The sequence below is a fragment of the Punica granatum genome, chromosome 7, assembly GCF_007655135.1.
Source record: "Punica granatum isolate Tunisia-2019 chromosome 7, ASM765513v2, whole genome shotgun sequence".
Taxonomy (NCBI): Eukaryota; Viridiplantae; Streptophyta; class Magnoliopsida; order Myrtales; family Lythraceae; genus Punica; species Punica granatum.
The window spans coordinates 23,454,931-23,481,804 of record NC_045133.1 but is presented as its reverse complement, the minus strand read 5'-3'; the positions used below and the strand labels follow the sequence as shown (position 1 = coordinate 23,481,804).

General features: G+C 35.3%; 1 pseudogene; it reads right to left on the bottom strand.

Annotated features, from left to right (window-relative positions):
• Nucleotides 1-5,173: 5,173 nt before the first annotated feature.
• LOC116214878 lies at nucleotides 5,174-7,485 on the bottom strand (annotated as a pseudogene).
• Between the last annotated feature and the right edge of the window lie 19,389 nt (nucleotides 7,486-26,874).

Genomic DNA, 26,874 nt, shown 5'->3' with positions numbered 1-26,874 from the left:
TTCTGTAATCACAAACTATAGAAAAATTATTTGATCTCTTTAAAGAACATTCCCTTGTATCTAACTCTTCGAGGAATTCTTTAATCATCCCACCTTACTATATTGCTTATGCAACACCAAATAGATTGCAACAAATGGATGAGCGATGTTAGTCAACTGAGTGATCTTCGTAATTATTATTCATTTTAATTATTTTATAAATATTTCCTCATCATATGAGTAAGGAGCTTTATAGATTATCTCTATGTACATGTGTCGTGTTATAACAACTTTTTATTATGTGAACATTTTTTCAGCATAAAAAAATTCTAGTTTGTTGTAGCAGGGAAACACCGTTTCAATTATTCTGTCCCTCTCTTTCCCGTTCTCTTTTCGCTCTCATCCTCTCCACTGTCATCTTTTTCTTTAATAATTTCGTTTATAATTAAGAGGGCTCTTTTTTTTTTTTTAGTAACTTATCCAAACATAAATATTTCTACATGAGTGTTTACCACAATTTGAAAAAAAGAAAATTATGCTTTATCTGGCTATTTTGAAATGACATAAAGAAGTTCAGGTAATACTGCCCATTTAAACGTTAATATAATAAGATCCATGAGGAAAATTGTTTGGAAGTCATAATTAATAAGAAGGATGTTTCTAATCTATTCCTTCCTCGTACGGAGCTAAAGCGCCTTTTAGAATTGTATAAGGGAAGGAAAATTATACGTACGAGGGTTGATTAAGGTGATTTGGAGTTTGTTTCGCTTAAAATAAGGTATTGAGTTCGAGTCTTATGAATTGAAAAAAATCTACGCCATGAGAATTTTGCCATTTAATATGTCAACTCAACTTGAATTGGATTAGTCAGAACTTATTGAACTTCTGAATATCAGGATGCACACGGAAAAAAAAAAGAAAAATTATCGTCATAGAGAAATAAAGTCTCAATTTAGTATTTTCCACCATACTTGAAAAATATTTTCCAATGCTCAACACTACTCCCAACATGTCATATATTATAAAATATTACGGATCTCCTTGATAGCCAGAAAAACAAAATATTAATCCCAAAGTAATGAAAATTATTCCAAAGGGACTAATAACTGTGCATGAACTGGAACATTCCTTAAAATTTTGTTTCATAATATTAAAACACAATCGAAAAATCATATAGACAAAAAGCTACTCTCTTCATAAATATCACACTAATAAGCAGATAATCAATATTATGTGTGACAAACGAAAAAAGGGGTTGAATAATCTAAGATGTAGAGTAATTACCTTTCCCGCACCTCGGCATTTGTTTGGCAAATCGTGGGCCTCTAATTAAATCCTCATAAGTTGTAACTATTAGAGCGTAGAGAGGGAAAAAAAAGAAGGCAAAAGAATGAAATCAAGGTTGTCAGAATCGCGATTTTACCTAAAATCGATCGAGGGTCGTGAAATCGTGAATCGTAGAATCGAATTGTAAATAGTAAAATTTTACCTGTAATTAAAAAAAGAGTGTATATATATATATACACACATACCAAATTTCATGTCAGAAATAGTATAAGTAAACATCAAATGATAAATCTTTCTGCTTCCTACTTCGTTCGTCAAAATCAGATAGTGCTGAGTTTTCACAAGAGAGCGCTTCCACTAGAACAATCTCCAATGACAATTGATATCGTACCGTGATAACGGATCCTGTAGGCGAAACTGCTTTTCCTCCCTAACTTCTTCTTGGTCTGTCCCTTCTTGGAATCATCTGTCTCTACACCTAAAAATGTTGAAAAGTTCCAGCCTAAATCATCTCAAACCATATAGCAATTAGGAATCGACCGAAATCCAATTCGAAGTAGTTCTTGAAACTTTTCAAGTCCCTGTCATTTACGGCTAGGAGACAAGTTTCAAACTTTTCATAAAATAAGAGAACCAATGAGCAATACTATCGCACAATAAGAGAGATGAGGAGGGAGAGAGGGGGGCATCTGACTTTGGGTTGAAACCAGAATCGTAGAATCGGTCCGATTCTACGATTGTGCGATTTGAATCGCGATTCAGTCACGATTCTACCTTCCCGATTCATGCCATGGAATTGGAATCGCTAGCCACCCCTTGAATCGTAGAATCGTAAGATTCTACGATTCGAATCACGACTCTAACAACCATGAATGAAATCTTGTTCAATAACTTAAGATAGCCAAGTTCATTATTCGCTTTTCAACAGGATCGATTTTCACAGCAAATACTACTACATGGTATCATTCTCAAATCCATTTGAGGGAGAATATTGAACATATATAATGATACATGATCAATTTTTTTCATGACAAGCATATTTCAAATGTGTGAATTCTTTTCAAATTGAGTATGGAAGACAAAAATTAATTATGACGTCATGATAACAACTTTCCTAATATGAAACTCAAGATAAAAACAAATGCAGTGCGTATAGTGACTGTTGCTTGGGGAGGCTACAATGCAAGGTATTTTACCTCTCTTGCATGACAATAAAATGAGGAACTTCAAGAAATATGAATGCCTTAGAATATCAGAATATGCTGGTGTCTTCATAGTATAAGACAAGCTGCTTTTCCAGTGCTCTGCTTCAGCCCACCGCACCAGGCTCTGCTTTTCCAGTGCTCTGCTTCAAACCCATGACTGGGAGAGTTGTACCAGGGTACAAAACATACAATTCTCTATTTTTAGGTTATTGAATGCTAATACGTTTTATTTTGAAACAATTTAGTTCAAACAATTGAGGTTGTGTATGAAAAGAAGGGGCTGTTCGATGGTGATTGACCATCTCGACTGTGGCAAGCCTTGTTGAAAGTACTACCTGTAGGGTCATACCATGGTGTTTCTTTGTTAGGCTTCAAAATTTGCTTTAATTTATATATGTAAACACCAGTTGCAAAAGCTAAGGAAAGTACTTATCAGAATAATAAGTAGAGGAACAAAGGTCCTCCATTTCAATTCTTTGCTCCTCTCCCTACCAGTTCTCAGGAAACATAAAAAATTTTCTATAATGAAATATGAATTTGGATAATTTTAGCGAGCTATTAATGATCGTATAGTCACTATTCTGCCGGTAGCTATCGTGGATGGTATTGCCATGGGAAGTGGAGCTGGAATTGCAATCCTAGGAATGTTTCGCGTAATGACTGATAAAGCTGTATGCTTCTAATTTTCTCTCAAAATTGAATATCACCTTACGGCTTTCACTTAGATGTGATCACCAAGAATTTTATATTCAAGATTAGAATCTTGCAACAATTCTTATGGATTAGAATTATAAGTTGTATAAGGTAACCAGTTATTTGTATTTCTTTTCACATATTGTTTCTTTTGCATATCAATGCCATTGTATCTATTGTAAGTAATGCACTGAAGTGAAGCAAGTGATTTTACGTAAGAATTTTCAGGTATTGTAGAAGCTTAAATCAATAGTTGAAATGATCTTTTCAGTATTTATACTCTCCCATGATTATATATAATAAGAACTGACATTTTAGCAATATAGGAAAAATTAAGATTTTATCCTGGCTAATAGTGTTTTTCTAATTGAAATGATTTCGTGCTTCTTCTTTTTTTTTTCCAGTTGTGGCATCGTTGTACCTTTTCTCATGGACGGTAGGTGATCCATCTGACTTAATGGAAAAATTGCAGGTTTTAGGTCATCCTGATGCTGGGGCTTCGTTTTATCTTTCACATTTACTTGGATATTTAGTGAAGCATCGTTCTTGTGCATGAGATCAACTTTTTTGCTTTGTGAAGTTATTGGCTGGCTACTGCCTCCATGGGTGGCGTTATTCTCTTCAGCATCTCCACGTCTTATTGGCTGACGTGATCCTTTGGCTTTGATACTATCTGTTCTGGCATTTTTCTTTGAATTGGAGCTAGGGGCATATCGGCCCCCCACCGGCGACCTCCCGGCGAGAAATGGCTCGGGCCACCGAAATAATAAAATAATAAATCTCGTTGTATTTGACAAGATTAATCTTTAAAATTTGATGGTTATGACAACTTAAAATTTCACATGGTATCTCATAAGATTAACATTTTCAATTAAACGGCTCTAATCTGATTCTATATTTGATATTATACAATATGATGGTTACGAATCCATATGGTTGATGATTTTACCAATGGACTGAAGGTCTCATGGTAATGAGACGAGCTTTATAGCTCTAATGGAATCATTTGCACGGTACTCAATGAGAAATTTTCAAGTTCTCCCGACCATACTCTTGTTAGGTTCAAATAACACTAACGTCCAAGCGTGGCTCCGAAGAAGAGTATTATACTCCGTTTGGTTTCGCAATTGGATTTTAAAATTTTAACTTTAACTTTAACTCTACTCACTACACAACAAAAATCAACTCTTCAAAGTCAAAAAGGTGGGACCCATACATAAATCCACGTACACCTCTATTATACTCAATTCAATTTTTAATACTAAATTCTCACAGCTATTCATTATTTTTTCACATTTTTTCTCATGTAATAAAACAATCATTACAATCCATAGCTTGGTGCCAGATGGGTCCTTGTTTGCCTAAGAGTAGGCGCAGGTGGGTTCTGTGACTGTAAGATAAGATGTGGCAACCAGACTTAATTTTGGAACAGGTTTCGTAATATCGGATTTTGACCTTGTGATCAAGGGTGAACGGATTTGTTGAAAATAGACTTCCATACTGTGTAGTTTGTTTGATTTTAACTGTACATTGATTACATTGGTGATGTTTGGAGTCGTAACACGCATGGATCCCCCCACAATTTTCGTGGTTATAAAGAAAATTATATATTTTACGTAAATTTTTTATTAAAAATACTTATATTCGCTCCCTCTGATTTTGAATGACCACCTTATTCGTCCCACTAAGAATTGGCCCCTTCTGAACCAAAATCCTATGTTAGTCCCTGGGGACATGGGCATTATTTGGAGGGAGAGCCACTGGGTTGACATGTTCTGGTTGGTTCTTTGTTTTGGTGTTAATGGAAGTGGAGGTGTCAATGGTGTATATGGTCATCGGTCATCTCATAAAAATGGGGGGTGTGTGTGTGGGCATTATTTGTGGTTATGTTCAGACGATTTTGGCTAAAATGTTGAGATGTACTATGTGGGTCATCTCATCACAACGCACATATATAAAAATAAATTATACATAGAAATTACATTGAGCTGCATATCCATAAAATATATCAAAATACATGAATCCATGATTGCCATATAAAGAGAATATAACCTAATATAACATTTCATCACAACAACATCCATCACCTTATTGCAGGCGCACATTGATATTACAATAATAGTAATAAGTTATTCTTCAATGAGTCCCTGATCATCTCACACAACTGATTACTCATACTTGAGAAAGGAAGGTCCTCATGCTTTCCCGGGGTTTACACTTAGCCATCAACGAATGTGCCTTGGGCATGCTGAGGCTCGCTGCCTCGGTCATGTCCACTGGCTGCTCGCTGTTCCGCCCCCACTCAAAGCACTGGATCAGCGACCCGAGGGTCAAGCCCGTCATCCTGAGGGCCAGGTTCTCCCCTGCGCACCTTCTCCTACCCGATCCGAATGGAAACATCCTATGCCCGTCTCTGAAGCCTTCCATCCCCTCAAACCTCTCGGGCTTGAACTTCTCGGGTTCCGACCAGTAACGTGGATCTCGCTGGATCGAGTACAAGTTGATCAAGAGCATTGTGCCCCCAGGTACCCAATATCCACCGACACGGCACCCGGCAGATGACTCGTGCATGACAGAGAATGGGCCCCCAGGGAACAAGCGGAGCGTCTCCTTGATGATGTTTTGGAGGTAAGGAAGCCTGGGGAGGTCGGACTCATTTACCAAGCGGTCACATCCAACTACATTGTCGATCTCCGCCTGTGCCTTCTTTAAGACCTTGGGATGGTTCAATAGGAGTGACATGGCCCACTCCATTGTCGGCGTGGAACTGTCGGTCCCCCCACTTAACAGAACCTGAAAGGAGTTGTTCATATATATATGTCAGCGCAAGGGTACTTTTGCTAGGGCTTTTGATCTTGACTTGACTCCCACGTTAAATGATTTAACAAATAACACCCGATCCGTTGTTTGTAATTAAGAGGAGGAATCAATACATCGGGCTTACCGATATGATGCTTCTGATGGTAACATCTTTGTAAAACTTAGGGTCGGTTTCTTGCAGGGATAGCAAGACCTGAATCAGGTTATTCTTGTTCTCCTCTTTGGCCACCCTCTTTTGCTCGTCAAGCAGATTCTGCAACAAAGAATCCTTCTTCTCTTGCAACGCCTGCAGGTCCTTCTCCGCCCTCTTGAATCCGATCCTCCTAAGGAACGGCAGGAAGTCCCCAATGTTCGTGGCCCCTGCAATCCTGGAAGTCTCCGTCGCAATCTCCTGGAACCTCCTTGCTTCCTCGGTCTCTGCCACATTCTCTCCATAGTACCTGTGGAAGTTTGGAACTTATGAACTACTAGATCGCTTGCTGGAGATATATGCTGCTGTACACGTAAATTAACATAATATCCACCCTAACATTATATATAAACAGAATTAGAGGTTAATGATATGGGCAAGAACATCAAAGTAATTTTCGGGACATTTCCATAAAATATAATCAATTAAGATTGCTTAATAATAAGTTATATTAGATTATTTATGCATCACATATAAAATTATTTAGATTAGTTACAACAAAAAAATTATTCAATTATATTGTGCCTGCGCAACCCGCGGACCGGTGCTAACTCGTATTTCATAATCCTAGTGCGCATGATAAACTGGTAAATAATATATTCCTTTAATAACAGTATATAGTACCTCTTCCCAGCGATCATCCTCATCATTACATTCCGAGTCAGCTCGAAGAAGACCTTCTTCGTATCTACAGGCTGAGCCCAATTATCATCCATCGCAAGCCACCTCACGAGAGCCTTGACCTCGTCAGCCCGTATCTCGGACAGGCTGTTGACCCAGTGGGGTGAGAGGATATTGAGGGTTGCAATACGCATCTTCCTCCAGTGGTCCCCGTAAGGTGCCCATGTGAGGTTCATGCAATCGTAACCCAAGTATTTACCAACGAGGAGGCATGGGCGGTTCGCAAAGACAATGTCGTTCTTGGTGAGGCATTCCTCCGCTGCAGCGGGAGAGGAGACAACAAGGACACGGCGGGAGCCAAACTGGAGGAGGACGACAGGGCCATGGCGGCGGGAGATGGCGGTGGGAGATGGCGGTGAGGGAGAGGTGGAGGGGCTTCTTGAGGAGGTGAAAGTGGCCGAGGACTGGGAGGGTCGGAAAGGGAGTGGGCGGGAGGTTACTGATCTTGTGGATGAGGTGCCATGATATTAAGTAGAAGCTTATGAACAAGAGGAAGTAGAGGAGGAACATTTTCTCTTGTCTTGTGATGCTTCCTAAGTAGTTTGTGTACGTTTGTTTGGTTGGATGATTGGCTTTTATAGATAAGAGGGAGGGAAGTGATGGGGTTGGACGTAAATCCTTAGTCAAAGTAAATCAACTTTCCCCGACGGGAGTTGATTTAAATGATTCGTCGCTTATTTCACTTAAATAAAATCTCGATTTCGAATTCTTGTGAATACAAAAAATTCACACCGTGAGAGTTTTACCTCTTAGTGAGTCAGCCTGACTGGATTGGACTAGTCGGATTCCAATTGAGATTTCGGATATCAAGGTTCATACAAAAAATAAATCCATTTTCTATTCCTTGAATGTCCTTAATCTTTGATTTTTTTATTTACTTTTCTATTTTATATTAGTGTTGAGTTATTTTTTAAGAAACTTTCAGATTTTGATTTGCTATTTTATGAATTTATTAAATTTTTTTATAAATGTCTTTAATTTATTTCCTTCGTGGAGAAAGAAAAAGAAAAGAGGGAAGGACGAATCTCATGTGTGCGGCCATAAATGCCATTGATATTTTAGAGAGTACGTGACATCTTCTAATCCAGGGGACCAGAGATAGGGACAGAAAATGGGAACGGAGTATTTGCATCCTAGTGTAGTTGAATAGTTAAGTGCAACATCCTCCGTGTCTTTTTTGTCGGCCTCTTTTTGGAACTTTTTCCCTTCTCTTTTTGGCTTTATAATGGTTTGTTTTTTTGTTTTTTGTTTTCCTTTTTGAGTAATAGAAAGGGTTTATTTTAATATATTTATTGTTTTATTCATGGATCTATATGTCTTGGATGAGGACCAGGAGCCGCGCAGACGCCGGGGACCGTCAAGCACACTAATATTTATTTAATCTGACCTTTTAAGAAAGAAGATATTTACAAGGACTTATTGCATCAGCTGTCTAATTAGACTAAATAATCTACAATCGAATGATGGAATGAACTACGTCCATGGCGTCTATTGTGCTAGGGCACGTCTCTTTGAACTGTCAGCAGCTAGCTAGATTTGGAGCCATATTTTCTAGTTTTAGGTGCGTTGGATTAAGTGTTAATGACTAATCAAGGGTCGATTAGACATGGAAATTAAATAACTGATTAGTCATAGAAAGTGTAGTATCAATATATATATATAAGCCAAAGCGCGATCAAAAGAGAGTGTAGTGTAATGCGCACGCCATCTTCTGTTAATGTAGAGATCGCAGGTTCAACAACTAGTGAGACTACCGTTATTTAGTTATATATGATTTTTTTTATTATAGTAGGTCGATCAAAAGAGAGTGTAGTGTAATGCGCACGCCATCTTCTGTTGATCTAGAGATCGCAGGTTCAACAACTAGTGAGACTACCGTTATTTAGTTATACATGATTTCCTTTTTATTATAGTAGGTCTTAGATCTTCTTTGTAATTGAAAAAAAAAAGACAATAAAATTACTCCTATAGAACCACCAATTGCATAGAAGTTTCAAAGTTTCTTTGATAAAGAAGTTGATATTTGTTTCTTTTCTTAATCGAACACCTCCAGTAGGCACGACTCGAGCCTGTTCAGTAGAGGTTAGAAGAATCGGAGCCTATTATTCAAGAAAATGACGAGAAAAATGGCATTCCATCAATTTCATTACAAACCCACGCAAGGTGTAGACCATATCCTAGTTTAAGATGATAACTCAGCCTGTTTGAAGAAACCATGTAGATCAGATTATCTTCCAAGCAGAATAAAAAAAACATTTTTTTTAAAAAAGGCATGGTTAGATCAGGGATCGGCAGGGTCCGAGCTTGGTCCTCTCTACGTACTACCTTCGAAGAGCGAACGAGAAGGTGCACCGCAACATGAACAGCGCAGACAATCACAGGCGGCGGAAAATTCAAGCAAAAACAAAAGGTGTCTTTTTACTTTTCTATGGATTGTATATTTTAATAATTTTTATAAAAATAAAAATAAATAACTGTTGAATTTTTTTCATTTAAGATTAAACAAAGTTATCATATAATAAATATAATTATTAAGATAAAATAATTCCAAAAATCTTGTAATTAATAATATAATTCTATTAATAATTCATTTTTCAATTACCATCATTATGAGTAACCATATGTAGGGCCTGCATATATGCGCGGGTTAGTATTGAAAATATGGCTGACCACTTATGGCTTAAACTTATAGATAATATAAAATGTTCACGAATAATAGAGATTCGTCCATAATTACATTAACAGAGTTGACTATAAGAAAGTTGATATTTAGCTATGGTTTATTTTTTATTAACCATATTTCAATTAAAGTTCTTAATTTTTAGTTCTCAAATAGGTTGATAATGTGCTATAAAATAGTTAACTGAATATTTTTATATTTTCAAAAAAATTAGATTTCGGTAGTTCGTATAGTCACTACAAGAAATTTCATTTATTATGACAAAATCTCTTGCCACAAAGAAATGTTTGTCAAAAGAAACAATTATATAGTGATAAAAGATAAGTTTGTCACAATAATTGTTAAATCGCGACAAAAAATAATTCGTCAGCTCATTTTGTCATAAATAATACACTTAAGGTGACAAAATGTGATTTTATCACAATAGTTTGTCACGGTTGCTTTGGCTGACAATTCGTTATGATTCGTAATTGTAATATTGTGACAAAATTATTTCATTGCGAAAAATTTATCACAAAAAATCATATCAGAATATACAGTGACAAAGATATGCATCAAAAGTGACATGTTATACCGTGACAATTGTATTATGTCTCCATAATCTCATTTTTCAACTAATAGCTACAAATTATTTTTCACAATATATAGTATAATTTCTCATGATGAATGATTTTATCAAAAAAATTATTATTTACTTACGAAACATCCTTGATTTTAAAATTTTTAAATAATTTATAATATTCACGAATTCATCATTTTTATTATAAATAAGTACTTTATGGTAAAATGTGATCATCTATAGAATAATTTCATAATTTTTAAATTTTTCATATTTGTTATCTGCAAAATATAAACTTTAGTTTTTAATTTTTTTTCAAATAATACGATCTCAATGCATTAATTTTTCAATTTTTCAAAGAAAGATCTTGACTCAAAGAAAGATCTTCATCGCAAGTAGCTCATGAGTATCTCGTTTCAGTTACACTCCTTATCTAAGCGATAACTTTGTCATATCTAGCAAACATAAAGTAAATGGACAACCCTTATAAACGTAACTCGTCTATTCTATAGATTTTTTCGTGTCGGCGTAATATGATATTAGTTCGTCATGAAGTTACAATTAGCTAGTTCCTACAAATGATACTTAAAGTATCATGTTTTTCGATATCTACCAGCTCAAACTATAGTATTAGGATGATTGATATCGGAGTTATGCATGACAGGGCAAGCTAAGCAATGGCCAATGGATCAAATCATTCTAACATAACTATATATTAGCATTAAAATTTTACTCTAACATATAGATATCTATACTTTTATATCATACATAGTTATTAACAGCAATATGACCATTTTAATTAGAACAACTGAACCCTTATTAGAGTTACATTAGCTAAAACCATTTAAAAATACTTGTAAACATTAACTTCCATATCTATCTATAAATATATATGTTCAAGTTACATTTTGATTAATTGGTATTTATTAAATGACTTTTTCAAAGTAGGATTATATAGTTTTATCTAAGAGTAATTTATAGGCCCAAAAAAAAGCATCAAATCTCTTCTCACCAAAATAAAAAAACGATCAGTTATCTTATTTTCCCTAATTTTGCACATCTCTCTCTCATCTTCTCTGCCGTTCCAAATCTCTCGCTATTTCTCTCTTCCTCTTCCAAATCTCTAGCTTATCTCTTCCAAATCCTTTTCTCCCTTGTTCCTTCTCAGATTCTGAAAGCAATCCACCGAAAAATTCGCAAGATTTGCTGCCCACTAGCATCAGTTAGCGGGAAGAAGGGCGCGCCAAAATGGGAATGCAAATTTGGCGAAAAAGTCAGTGTAAATCATTCCCTGCAAACTGTAATTGTGGGTTCATAGCTCTCCATCTAATCACAAGAGAACTTGGGCAGATTACACCAAGGTATCTCCTTTCTCTTTCTCTACACCGATCGATGCTCTCTTATTCTTGCATGAAATTTCTATAAGTTTTTGCCTTTGTGGTTTAGAGTCAATCTACTAAAACCTGTCTCTATACTGGATATTGTCGGTTACTTCACTTTGATTTTCTCTGTGTATAGCGATGGGCAATTGTATTATTTGGCTTGTTGTTTGCTCGATTTTTTTAAATTTCTGTCAGTTTAAGGACTGGTGCTTCTTTTTGATAAGTCAATTTGTTGAATTATGTAATGAAATATTTAATTAGGCACTGTGAAATTGAGTAGCCGATTAGTCAGGCTGAAGGTTTTGTTTCTCAATTAATTTAGGCAGAGCTTCTATACTTAGATGGCAAAATTAGAGATTTATTGAAGATTCTATCTATTGATTATATACTCATTTTGTTCCATGAGAGTTGCTGTTAGAGATTGGAAATATTAGTCGAAGGTTTATTCTTTTTCGCATTTACCCTTGTTTCATATTCTAACTACTTGTTCATCTTGTATACGTTAACTTTCTTATATTATTCATACGTACTACTATTTCTACCAAAAAGAGAGGTCATGGTTTAGCTAGGGGTTTTCAGGTCACGAAACGACTGAGGAGGGTAGCAAAAATGATGGAGTTATCATTTCTGAAGATAACTACAAACCCGTAGGCCCAGCTAAGAAAATATTTAAGATGGAGTTAGGCATAATCACCCAATTACTAGTTCCCCTTCGAGTATATTATTGGAAGAGAATGAAAAATGAGATGAAAGAGCCACTGTTTGCTCGTCTACAGGTAAGAGAAACTATGAATATTCTAATTTAATTTTAAGATATATTATGTATTGCATGTATCTATGATGACTTTAGCTGCAAATTTGACGCTGAAATGTGGTAAAACAAGCATATTTATTTTCTTATTGTACTTTTTACTTTGGCTCTGTAGAGTGAATTTCAAATTTATCTGTCTGAGCCACATGCAAGAGAAGTGGTAGATGCAACAATGGCAGATCGTTATAGGCAATTCAAGCATAATTGCCGCAAGCACTATAGAAAGTTTTTGACCATTGAGGAAGCACGTCGAAATCCTCCTATTGATGTGGAGGAGGCAGATTGGATTCCATTGTGTAAGCATTTCGAGAGTGATGAATTTAAAGGATTTTTTTTATCTAGTTTGTCTTCTTCTTTTTTTTTCCTGCCCCTTTGTTTACCATATGGATGCCCTTTATGCAAGTAAATGTATTTTTTAATGTAGCGTGCTAGCAAGGCAAATGCTGCCAATAGGTCGAAGCTTGAGGTGAATCATACATCAGGTTCAAAATCATATTGTCCGCGTATGTATGAAATGGTAAGATTGATGATGAATTCAAAATCTTTTATACTAAATTTAATCAATGAATGATATATCACATCATTTTATAATTATGTGTAGGAAATCTCTGAGGACCCTCTACCGGTGCCTAAAGAAGTCGGTGTGTATTATGATGCCCATCACAAGAGGGCTACTGGCACATGGATCCATCCAAAAGCTCAAGAGAACTATGTATTTCACTCTTACATGAAAATACGTTAAAAAGCTTTTTAGAGATATTTATTTGCTCATAGAAGCTGAACCTATTATTTTTATTGTTAGTAATAGTGATACTTTGAATGATAAAATATTTTTCCTTCACAGGAGCAAATGAAGGCTTTGCATGCACAACCAATAGAGAATGACATTCCATTAACAGGAAGAGAGATATTTCAGGAAGTTGTGAAGCCAAAATCTAGGTATACTCGTGGACTTGGCTATGGTGCAAGGCATCTTGCTAGGCCAAGATCAACTGCTCGTTTCCATGTAGAAGGTAATGACTCTAAGAGAGAATCTCGTGAAGTGTTGGAGCAGAAGATTGGAAGTCAACAAGCACAAATAGAAAGTCAACAAGATCATATAGGAATATTGCAGTCATCACATGCCAATCTGGAAGCCCAAATTCGAGATTTGCTTGGTCGACTTGAAGCAAGAGACACCTCTCACTCAAATCCTTAACGGTAAATAAAAAACTTCAACTTGTTTTTCCTTTTTTTGTCTATCTATTGGCTATATTGGTTAGATTTCAGTTATTCAATGGACATCAACTTCATAGAATATAGAAGGAAGTTGTTTTGTTTGTCCAATAAATTGAATTGGGTTACCAATAAAAAAGGATAAGCTTGGATTTTTCTATAGGATGGAACTCATAATTTTCTTGACATTCTTCCGAATATTCTCTAACCCTTTTATTGTTAATCTCCATGCAATTACTTTTTTATTTTATAACCATTCCGTCATAGCCTCTTGAACCCTTTAAAGCAGCCTTTTGTTCGAAGATAACTGTTCATATTTTTATTTTTCTATGGAGACTTTAACTTTTATTTTACATTTTGATGATGTAGTCTTGTAGTTTAGATTCCTTATTTATGGATAAGGGCTGTTATAAGATCTTGGAGCATTAAATCTATTAAATCTAATTTTTATGAGTTGTGGTATCATAGCCATCACATATGTATTAATTTTAAATTACAACATGCTGATTGAATTTTTTGTTTTGTATTTTGTAGACGAAAGTGTATTTGGACAATGGGAGGCGCAAGACTCATCACGTAAATGGTTTAGAAAGATCATCGCTATATTCTAGGATGTTTTCTTTAATTTCTAAGTTCAAGTAGAAGTAGTTCTCTTCTTAGACTTGTAATTTGGAATTTCTTTGACATTTTAATATTATAACTTTGGATTAATAGGTTAATATCTATTTGGTGCTCTTTATTCTAGTTGAAAATGTTTGTATTGCTTTCGTTTTTCACTAATTTTGTACCTCCAATTTGGCCTATGATTATAGTATTGGATAAAATGTAACATTCGTCAAATTAACTGTATGAATTATAGATAAAATAATAATGATGAAAGAATTCGTCAATCATGACGAAAGAATTCGTGAAAAGAGGAATTTAATTTTATAGATTTTTAGAAAATTAATATTTTCAAAAAATTATTAATTATTTCTAATTACGAATTTTAAATTTTATTAATTTTGTTATTTTGACGAATATTCGTCATGTATATTATCACGAGATATTTCATTCGAAAGTTATTCGAAAATTAAAGATCGACTTTTCATGACAAACGACATTTATTGCAACGAAATCATCTTAATATTGTGACATTTCATTTTGTCACGATAAAATGATTTACAACTACAAAATTTAACTTTGTCACAATATGTGATATGATATTGTGATAAAGTAATATTTTGTCACGACAAACTTATTAAGACGAGCTTATTCTAACAAAAGCTGTGACAAAAAAAATTTGTCACGAGAAACATTTGGTGACAAATACTAACCATATTTTGACAAAATATTTTGTAGTAATAGTCTAATTTTCTTGTAGTGAGTATAAAAATTTGTGCTTTGTTAATATGAATATGCTCAGAACACGTATAAATAAATAATTATTTATTTTATAAATTTTATTATTGAGACTATATTAGATGAGTCTTCATCTCTAGTAACTGAAGAACCTTTAGAATTTCATGATGATGATGATGTGACTCAATAATACTATGTCATTTTTCGCATCGTGATTGGTAGGCACTTCAAGAGTCACTCAACCATAAGCCACCTACGTCCTACGTGGTATTGTCCGGTGTATCGTTTCGGCTTTTATAATTATATACAGACTGCAAAGTATCTACACCCCCTCCCCTTAATATGCCTGATAAAAGTAGAATAAGTGGTTATAATATATTTTATCTTGTTATTAAAATCAAGTAAAACCAAGAAGCTTATAATTAATATAAATTAGTTTTTTAATATTTAAGATGGCTAATATAACTATTTTTTTTCCGATTCATTAGGAAGTGAATAGATATACAATTTAATATCGGTTTGTATGTATTATAGTTTTGGTATATGAGAAATATCCCATATTAACAAAATAAAGTCAAACTCAAATTGAGAATAACAACAATCAAATTAAGGACATAAAATTATACACGTTAGATGAAAAAGTACGCAAAAAGTAGTGATTACGATTTTAACTAGTTGAAGAAGATGAGATGTAAACGTGTTTATGGGAACATAAAATGGAAAAGGAAATGGCACATGAGGCAATGGAACATACATTTTTCTAGATTTTATACTCTTTATCTTTTGGTCAGAAAAATAATGAGGGACGTCGACCAAAAAATGTAGAATGTGATGAGATTGATTATTTTATTTCTTTCTTTACGAATTAAATAATATATTTATTTTTAATTTTATATCGCCTATAAAGACGTTTATTTCTTTTTCTATTAAATGAATAAAATATTTATTTTAAATTTTAGATCGCCTAACAGGACGTTTATTTCTTTTTCTACTAATTAAATAATATATTTATTTTTAATTTTATATCGCCTAATAAGACGAAGTGCGAATACGTATTTTGATAGAAATGTTCTAGCATGACCTTTGTTGATCTAGAGGCAATTTGCATCTAATGAATATATATCTCGATTTTGCTGCTTGAAGGTTAGCAGTTGAAAAAGATAACTTGCTAACAACGAACTATAATAATTTCAAAGGCAAAAATATCAACATTTGATGGCTTTAATCTAATATTGAATGTTCTTGAATCTAATTTTGTTTTTTTTTTATTATGTTATATCGTCATGCTTTCTTTCCATTTCTACTTTTCAAACCGAATTGGCGGAATTGTTCTGCATTCTTCCACTAATATAACAACCAAGTAGGAGGACTATGTTAACTTTTTTCGTTCTTTTGGCATTATAAGCAATACGAAAAGAACAAAGAAAAGGCATATGGAACTTGAAAGGAGAAATATGGTCAAAAAAAAAAACTTGGAAGGTTACACCTTTTAGCATTAAATTAAATGGATGACGGATATACATTCTAATAATTTTTAAGATACCCTTGAACTACTACTAGCAATAAATTAAATGGATGATGGATATACATTTCTACTACTACTACTCCTCCTCCTCCTCCTCCTCCTCCTCCTCCTCCTCCTCCTACTAGCAGTACTTCTGCTGCTACTTCTGCTACTTCTACTGCTACTGCTACTCCTACTGCTACTACTGCTGCTGCTGCTCCTACTGCTACTGCTGCTGCTACTGTTGCTATATATTTTATTTTGAAACAATTTAGTTCAAACAATTGAGGTTGTGTATGAAAAGAAGGGGCTGTTCCATGGTGATTGACCATCTCGACTATGGCAAGCCCTGTTGAAAGTACAAGCTTTAGGGTCATACCATGGTGTTTCTTTGTTAGGCTTCAAAATTTGCTTTAATTTATATATGTAAACTCCAGTTGCAAAAGCTAAGGAAAGTACTTATCAGAATAATAAGTAGAGGAACAAAGGTCCTCTATTTCAATACTTTGCTCCTCTCCCTACCAGTTCTCGGGAAACATAAAAATTTTTCTATAATGAAATATGAATTTGGATACTTTTAGCGAGCTATTAATGATCGTATAGTCACTATTCTACTGGTAGCTATCATGGATGGTAACGCCGTGGGAAGTGGAGCTGGAATTGCAATCCTAGGAATGTTTCGCGTAATGACTGATAAAGCTGTATGCTTCTAATTTTCTCTCAAAATTGAATATCACCTTATGGCTTTCACTTAGATGTGATCACCAAGAATTTTATTTTCAGGATTAGAATCTTGCAACAATTCTTATGGAGTAGAATTATAAGTTGTATAAGGTAACCAGTTATTTGTATTTCTTTTTACATATTGTTTCTTTTGCATATCAATGCCATAGTGTATCTATTGTAAGTAATGCACTGAAGTGAAACAAGTGATTTTACGTAAGAATTTTCAGGTATTGCAGAAGCTCAAATCAATAGTAGAAATGACCTTTTCAGTATTTATACTCTCCCATGATTATATATAATAAGAACTGACATTTAGCAACATAGGAAAATTTAAGATTTTACCTTGGCTAATAGTGTTTTTCTAATTGCAAGCCAAGTAGTGTTGATTTCGTGCTTTTTTTTTTTCCAGTTGTGGCATCGCTGTACCTTTTCTCATGGACGGTAGGTGATCCATCTGACTTAATGGAAAAATTGCAGGTTTTTGGTCATCCTGATGCTGGGGCTTCGTTTTATCTTTCACGTTTACTTAGGTGAAGCATCGCTCTTGTGCATGAGATCAACTTTTTTGCTTTAAGAAGTTATTGATTGGCAACTGCCTCCATGGGTGGCGTTATTCTCTTCAGCATCTCCACGTCTTATTGGCTGACGTGATCCTTTGGCTTTGATACTATCTGTTCTGGCATTTTTCTTTGAATAGCAGTAGGACTGTCGTGTTCTCAAATAGGCCGTTTATCGTCTGTTCTCAGCCTCTGGCCTTGATTTATCTGTCTCATCTTTCTCCTGATAGTGGCTGCAGCACTTGCACGATAACTTCTTTTCTCATAGTAGTTGTGAGAATGAAAGCTCCGCAAGAAGGTTCATGTGATTATTTATTTTGTCATGGGTTTGAAAAAAATAATGGGATTATCTATCCGATTTTTGGGACTCAGATGGAGGAAAGGTAAATATAAAGCTTTTTTTTTTTTTCTTTTGCTGGATAAATATAAAGCATGCATAGTTCTGTTTCTGTGATACAATTCAAACTAAATCAGCTCTTAGTGCTATTGTATTGCGCTTCTGTCAAGTTTTGGCCATTCTGTTATAGTTTATACTCCTTCCGATGTATATTTTAGCTCAGCTCTGCTTGCATTTACAGCTCTTTTGCTGCTGGTCTCCTCTTCTGATGTATTCAACTTATGATAATTGTTTTGCTGTTGATTTATTTATGCTGTGGCGCATTTCCTCTCATATTTTTGCTACCTTCAGTCTCTGGTATGTTCATTTCAACCTAGGTTTGGCTAAATTTAAACTCTTGTCTTGTTCTGCTCTATCGACATTCGACAAGCCATTCACTTCTGCATTTTCTTGTTTTAGGATGAAATTGAAAGCTGTGGAGAGGAAATGGTAGAAAGCATGGGAGAGGAAATGGAAAGCAATGAGGACCTCTAGCATAGAATTAAGATGCGGATGCATTTTCCTCCGCAGATATTTTATTTGTTTTCTTGATGTGGAAATGTAGAAGAATTATTGCTTTTATGAGAAATGAATGTGATATTTTATTGTTCATAATTTTTGCAATATGTGAAATTTAACAAATTTTTTTTTATAAATATAATTATTTTTGAGACGGAATCGAGAGCTGTCAATTGTATCCCTTCAATATAATTTTTTCGATTACAATAGGAGACTCATGGCCTAGTATAAGGAAATGAAAATGATATCTAAATAAAGGGGCACGGGTAGTCCCACCGATGAGAATTGAACCCGGAACCTCTAGGTTACCAGGTAAGAGTGTTAGCCACTGCACTACACCCTCTTTCTCCCCTTCAATACAATTTCGAACTCGCAACACACAAACCTCCTTCTCCTTCCTCAACCATTTCCAACGTTTCCCCTTTTGGAACTCACACATCCCGCCTTCTCTTCATTTTTTCTTGCTCTTCTCCCCCTCAAACCTTCTCGATTGCCTCTCTCCTTTCTTATGCTTCTTCCTCTCCCATCATTGCGCTGCATCTTTTTCTCCATATCCACTCGGTACTGATTCAATGACCTGCCTCGAACAACTTTCTCAGACAATAGATGCTGCTGATTCCACCCTGTCAGACGAATATTACTGGTTAGTCTATTCCATCATACCCTTTTGGTATCTTTTTTGCCCTCTCCATCAATACTCCACTACTCTGCTACACGTTTCCCGCCCATAACATGTTCGATTTTATTCTGTTAGCACTTGAGAGATGCATTTAGTTATAAGCATCATCTGGGAAATGAGAATATGGAGACGGCGATGATGAATTTTTTATTTCCCTTTTCTTCCTTCTTCTTGCTCTAAAGCTAATTGCCGATCAAAATCCTCCCAGAGCTCTATGTTCTTCTATGCACTCTCTATGGGATTGATTGGTCCCCGTCTGTCTTTGTCCTTATCTCTGCTTCGAAGATGGCTGACTGATCTCCTTTTTTCATCCAGTGATTTCATTTTGCTCTAGATGTGGCAGTGGCTTGATTCTTGGTGAGAAAGTGATTGAGAGGGAAACTTTGAGAGGGAAACTTGGAAGTTCTATAAAATAAGTATATGAGTTTTGCAATTTTTTTTGTCATGAAAATATTACATTTTGAATTGAAATATTTTTGTTTGAGATTGTATTATCTTAATTTATTTGAGATATTCTTATAGAAGAGTTATATTCAGGTGTGGCCATGATATAATGTGCGACATAAGAAGCGTAGAAGTAGATTTCATCAACTTTCTTGCGTATCATACTTGACCATTTAAAAGTTTATTGGCCAATATCAAAATGCATATGTTAGAGGAATCTAAGTCTGTAATAGTAACGGATACAATTCAATTGCAAGCTATGATAAAAAGAAAGCTTCTTATAATGAGTGTTCAAGAAAATAATCATTCTTTCGAAAAAAATAACATTCTCAAAGGACTTTTTCTTTAGCCATATTTTCTAGGTAGTCAAGCTAAGTAAATCTAATAAAGGAATGGCATGTAAAGGAATTTCATGAACTCTTGACACAATGTCTTCTGGTTTATGATTGAGATTCCCGAATAAAGCCAATTGGAGGCTGAAAAATAATAATAATGACAAGTGCAGTATGTGCAATTTCTGTGCTTAAGATAGATGCCACGATTATATACGTAACACTTGCAGCACAGACGTTTAGAAGATACAAATATATGATTAGTGGATTTCAGTAGCAATTATCTTTTATCTTTTGTAGCTCATATTTTGTTATCCCATATTCAACTTTCATAAATGCCCTTACATCTCTTTTTAATTTCCAAAATTACCCATCTTCTCTATCAAGTAAAACTATTTCTCCTATCGCTTGACTATACTGTTTTATTGACATATTTAGGGGTGTGTATGGGTACCGGGTATACCCGGAACCGGTCGGAACCTACCCGTTAGGGTAGGGTCTGGGTAGCTCATATTGAAAATAGGTTAGGATCCGGGTATCAAAATAAAGAACCGGTGACATCCGGTTCCGGTTCCAGTTCCAACTTATTGGGTACTCAGAACCGGAACTACAACCGGTATCCGGAACCGGATGGTAATTACAAAAAAAAAAAAAGAAAAAAAAAGGGAAAGTTAATCTCACTCATCAGTATTCAGTCTCATTGTTTGAAACAGGCTGCAGGGGTCGGGAGAAATGGAGAATGCAGGATTCATCGCCTCCGACTTTCGGTGACCGCATCGCAGCTCCTCTCCGTCGCTCTCGTCTCCGTCGCTTCCGGTAAGATTCTCCTTTGGACTCTCCATCGAATATGCTCTGTTAATATGTTTGTCAAAACCCTAAATCGGCTTTGTATTTCCGCGAAAGTCGTCATCTTTGCTAGTGTTTCAAGCTCTGCGTTTGGTTCTTGATTCATCATCCCCGTTGCAGCTCATTTGGTAAAGTGGAAGTTACTGCCTAAAATCTGGTAGTTTCAAAATCAGGTCTGATCTTGTCTGTTTCTTTTTGCTGTAAATTCATAATGACGGAAGACCCTGCCTTCCCCAACCCACCCCCCCGGCTCAGTAGGTTCCACCACTTGTGGAAAAACTTTGGCCATTCGACTGAGAGCAACAAACAAATCACCATTTTCTTTTTCCTAGTCGAATCAAAACTTTGTGCATCTTTGTGAAATTTTTTACTCTGCATTTCTCGTAGGCTCCACAGTACACACTTTATCATTGCCAATTTGTTTATTTATTTATTTGTTTGTTTTTATAAGATGATGATGCTCGATGATGATTGTTTTGCTTTAACCCCACCGGAGGGTGACCTGAGCGGCAAATGTATGATCCCACGTCATTTGGCTTGAAGAAATAACAGATTGCCATTGCTTGCAGTGCTCTGCTTGATTGTGCTTTGATGACTCTATTATCTAGAAGCTGAGAGATATCCTATCCTCAAATATCTCTCGCTTTTTAGATATATGAGAAGAAAGGCAGGCATCGGCGAGCAATGCAAAGTCTCTGGCTTTTACGGTTTCTTTTGGCTCTAATGGCGGAGGACCATGCCTTGCCCCCGGCTTAGTAGGTTCCACCTCTTGTGGAAAAACTTTGGCCATTCGACTGAGAGCAACAAACAAATCACCATTTTCTCTACTTCATTTTCGTTTCTCAACTTCTTTCATGGCGTGTTTCCTGGTACTCTCGTGATTAAATCATCAAAAAAGTAGACAAATAAGTTTCAGAAAATTCAGTCGTTCCTCATGGACTCAAATTGTTGCTGTTCGTGATAGAGCAGTTGCTCATGTTTATCATGTGGAATCACCTTAGACTTCCTACTAATGCCATGGAGAACTATATTTGAAATTGGAGTATAAACACAACGATAGGCTCCAGGACTACAAAAGATACAAGTAGATTTATATTATCAGCTAGCTCATCTGATTAATAATTTAAAATACTTGCTGGAATATTTTGCTGGGAGGATGTTGTCACTGCGGTTCGACCCTGAGCAAGCAATAGCCATGTATTACTATTTTATATTTGGGTTTTGGTCTGTTTGTCTACTGTAACGAACTATGGACTTTTCGTGTTTTACAGCCGGTAAAACAAGTGAAAACAAGACTGAAAAAACTTGATGATACACTGAGAGCTTACGTTTGCTTTTTTTTTTTCTTGCGATGGAATCGCTAATTAATTGATGATTGATGTGATTATTTGCTTGAATATTTATGTCGATATTATATTTGCTGTGATTACTTATTATGGGTGGAATATTTTCAATTTTATTTAGCGAGATAAAAAAATTTACAGGTTTCAACAGGGTACCCGGAACCTGTGGTATAATACAGGTTCCGGGTAGGTTCCGGTTCCAGGATTCAACAGGATAGGGTCCGGTTCTAAAATCTTGGAACCGGTCCCTTACAGGGTAGGGTCTGGGTATCATGAAAAAAACAGGGTACCCGGAACCGATCACCCCTAGACATATTACCTCTTTTTCCCCTTCTATCTTTATAGAATGGTATTGCTATGACATCAAACAAAAAGAGTTCATGGGACAATCTCCCTGTAAAATAATATTTCCCCATACAAATTATTGACCAAAAATTAAAACTAAATACTTTTAGAGGTGGAATGAGATAATTTCAATCGAAGTAAAATCAATTTGCTTTGCCTATTGTTGAATACAAGAAGAACAAAAATCAAAATCAAAATATTGGTATCAGAATTTTAAAATTTTTTAAAAAAAGGAAAAAGAAATTATATCATTGCTTTGTTGTCTCAACTAGCATAATCATGGTCATTAAAAATTAGATCACAATGGTCTTAGAGTTGGAGGAAGATCCTTCAGCTAAGGAGCTTGGCAGACCTCTTAGTTCAACAGACTAGGGGATGGATCTAATATGTCCTATCAGTTGGATCACTAGTGCCAGTGGGTCCACTTATCACTCACGCTCTAGAGGTCTCAGTTGCTTTCCTGCCATTAGGGATAGAGGTTATGTTAGTCCATTGGTTCTCTGTATAGAGTTTAGCTCAAGGAATTCTGTTGCAGCAGCGAATAATATGTTGGACTCCCCATAAAGCAGTTAAATGCTCTACCTGAAGTGCTTGGAAAGCTATTAGGGATGCAGGAATCTTGGTTTAGGTAATATCCCTCGAGTCTCCTTTATTGCTTGGTTGTTCTCGTTGGATAGTCCGAGTACAAAATCGAATTTTCAGATTGGGGAATTCATGTAGGTGCAGTCAAATGTGAATTTAGTGGACAAATCAGGGAAAACACAGACCATTACTTCTCCTGTAACAGTGCTCTTTGGTTGAATATTTTGGGAAGAGTCGGGTTGCATAAAGCGACAGTCAATTAGGACTGGAGTCCAGTTGGGTCTGTTTGCTAAAGGAGGAAGTCGGAGGTTACCACTTACAAGTTGCTGGGGACAGCTTATATTTACCAGATTTGGATTGAAAGGATTTCAAGACTATTCGGAAAGCAAGTAAGGCTTATTGCAAGGATTTTGCATGATGTGGTCAGCATGACTACAATGAAGGTGTTTCTATCCCTCAAAACTCCTATAGAAACAATAATTCAACTTTTGCAAGAGCTTTACCCGTTTGGTTTTACAATGAAATTTTTAAAATTTTAACTTTAACTTTAACTTTACTTACTACACAATAAAAATTAACAACACAATTATTACTTTTTCATTTTTCTTCAATTTTTTAAACCATTCAATTCAATTTTTAATACTAAATTTTTTCAATTATCCATTACTTTTTTCACAATTCAAAAATACAATCATTACTTTTTCATACTTTTTCTTATAATTCAATAACACAACCATTACAACTCAATTAAAATCAAATTCAACTTTACTTAACTCTAAAACCAAACATATTGTATAGGAATTTGAGATCCTCTCTCTCTCTTTTTTTTTGAAGTATGGGATTGTTTGGTTTACTTTATGCCTGCTTTGGATTAACGGAATCAGTAAGTAAAAAATAGTTTCCTCTCTTTTTTTTTTCCCTCCCCGTGAATGATATTTTCATATCCTTATAGAAAAGGTTTAATTGTCAAGTCATGTAATCCACATGTCTAATTAACCCAGAGATGCACCGGGTCATTAGATCTTCCCGATGTGGTTTATTCTGTAACCTGAGTTACTTTGTTTTATTTCTTTACATAATGGATTCACTTCTATTATTCGACCAATTCATGTCTGTAACTGTATTTTGATTCATAAACATTATTATTTATCAATGAAGATGCTTGTGGGTTTTGATATTTTACTTAGATGTGTATTAGAAAGATTGTCAACGGAAGAAAAATTCATAAACTTGTCATAAATCTCGCTGTAACAGTTGCATTGAATATCAAAAACTAAATAAAGACGTATGTAAAAGCGTTCACCTTTTACTTTAGATGGTAGTGGTCACGTCAAAATTTCACATAGTATCAAAGCGCAAATTTGATACGCCACGCATGTGTTTGCTCCTATTTAATTAATTTCACGTGATAGGCCTTCAAAACGGAGCCCATGCGTGAGAGTAAATATTGAATATTGCGCATATTACCATAAACAGAGAGATATCGCAATATACGAGGATGTATTCTAATATCAACATTTTAGATTACACGATAGTGATCATCTCAAAATCTTACATAATCTTACATGTTGAAATTGAATTGGGCATTACTTATGTGCTAGAATTCAAGGTTCGTCACAATGACTAATCTTGGTCTTTCATTTTCTCAAGTCCATCACTTCATCCATCCTAGCTATACTCATTAGGATAAATTGAACTGGTGGTCCAAAAAGTTTTAAAAATATTTCAATATGGTATAAAAAGTTTTTTTTACTACTTGATGGTTTAAAATGTTTTAAAGTTACTTCAGTATAGTACAAATCATCATCTTACTATTGACGCCGTCAAGCTGTCCTTTACAAGATTTGTAAATTTTGCATCATCATGTAACTAATGTAAAATATTTTGTACTATTAAGTTACAACTTCAAAACATTTTGCACCATCATGTAACGTCCCGCAAAAATCGGTTTTGCATTATCAGCGTCGGTTTGACGGCGTCAATGGCGAGATGACGATTTGTACTATACTGAAACAACTTTGAAACATTTTGTACTATCAAGAAGCAAAAAACACTTTTTGTACCATATTAAAATATTTGTAAAACTTTTTGGACCACCAGTACAATTTACCCTACTTATTATCTGCATATATTTCGAATAGGATAGATTCTCTTATAATAACTAATAGAAGTTAGTATCCAAAGGCAAAAAAAAAAAAGAGTATGTATTGCCAGTATTAGACCTAGCTATGATCCGGTTATCCTCAAGGTTTGGAAAGCCTTCTATTCCACTGTGTTTTATTTTTCCTTTTTCTTTTTTTTTTTGGTAAGATTATGCATGAGGTGTTCTCAACTTATTGGCTGAAATTAATTCATGTTCAAGGGCCGACTTAGCCCTATTTACAAGGTGAATCTTGTGAATTTTGAACCTTCTATAACAGATATTTATAACTTCCTATATAAGGTACGTTGTATTTAAATTTAACCTTGCTTAAAGTTTTTCCTCTGTTTCTATCACATTATATTCCTCGATTAGAGAAATGAGGTGTAGTGCAGTGACACACATACACCCTTACATGATAACCTAAAGGGTTTAAGTTCTATTCTCACCGGGTGATTGCTCGTGCCTTTAAGAAATTGAAAACCAATAACATACTTGCTCTCTTTGATGATAGAATGACATGTTAAGTATATATTACATTATTTTATTGAAAACCAAAAGCATTGGTATTTAAAAAAAAAAACGTTAGTTATAGAAATGAGTTTATCGAGTTAGTGAAAACGTATGAAATTGAACAAAAACACGTGGCTATCCTTATGCATTTTGGTCAATTGTTTTCTCAGGATATAAAAAAAATACTAATGATTTAATATTATGAAAAATTATAACAATTGGAAAGATAAATACAACTTCTCTTACTACTGAAGAGAAAGAAGGTGATACTAAAATCATAGTTTTCTAGAAAGTGTAGCAGTTGAAGTCCATGAAGAAGGGGAGATGAAACTGACCCCTAAAATAATGTTCAAAAGCTTTTTATGACATTAGCATTGTGATTAATTATAATTGCCCATAAAAGGTTAATGAATTTGAATTATATAATTTTATTATTGTGCACACCCGAATTTCGTCTCGTCAGGGCACGCGTGCGCGCGCCTATGCAACGCTGCTTGGGAGTGTCCACCTTTCCGGGAACGCGCAACGGACGCACGTGAGAATGAGTCGCCACTTGTCATTTTACTACCCGAAAGTCGAGGGCCAGCAAGTTACCCAGGTCTAGGGGTACGGGGTACACCTAATTGCTAAGGCATGTGATCTGCGAAACCCGATGTTCCGAATTCAGGGGTTCTGTTACATGCGAACCTATATCTCGTATACCTTATCAGTACTCTAGCTTATCTAGCCTTGCCATTTTAATTTTATTACCGCTTAATTAAGTTCCGCTCACCTTACGCGTTTTGACACCCTAAATTTGAAGAAAACGCTCCGACTGTCCGCTCCCCGACCGGGATTCTTACATGAATAAATATACAACACATACCCTTACATTGTTCTCTCAAATAAATAAAGTACAATTTATAACAACAAAATCACGGTTAGTTCGCGTTCGGTTATTATTCCACTTGTGCTCACCGTGTGGTTTGAATAACCGAAACTGAAATTAAAGTAACGCGGGCTTAGAGAACCAGGGGTCGGGTCCAACCGAACCAACAAATGGCGAAAGAGTCACGTGACTCTCTTGATAGCCGTAGGATCGGTCGAGCTCCCGGGTCATGTCCGGCCACGACTTACTTACCCGAT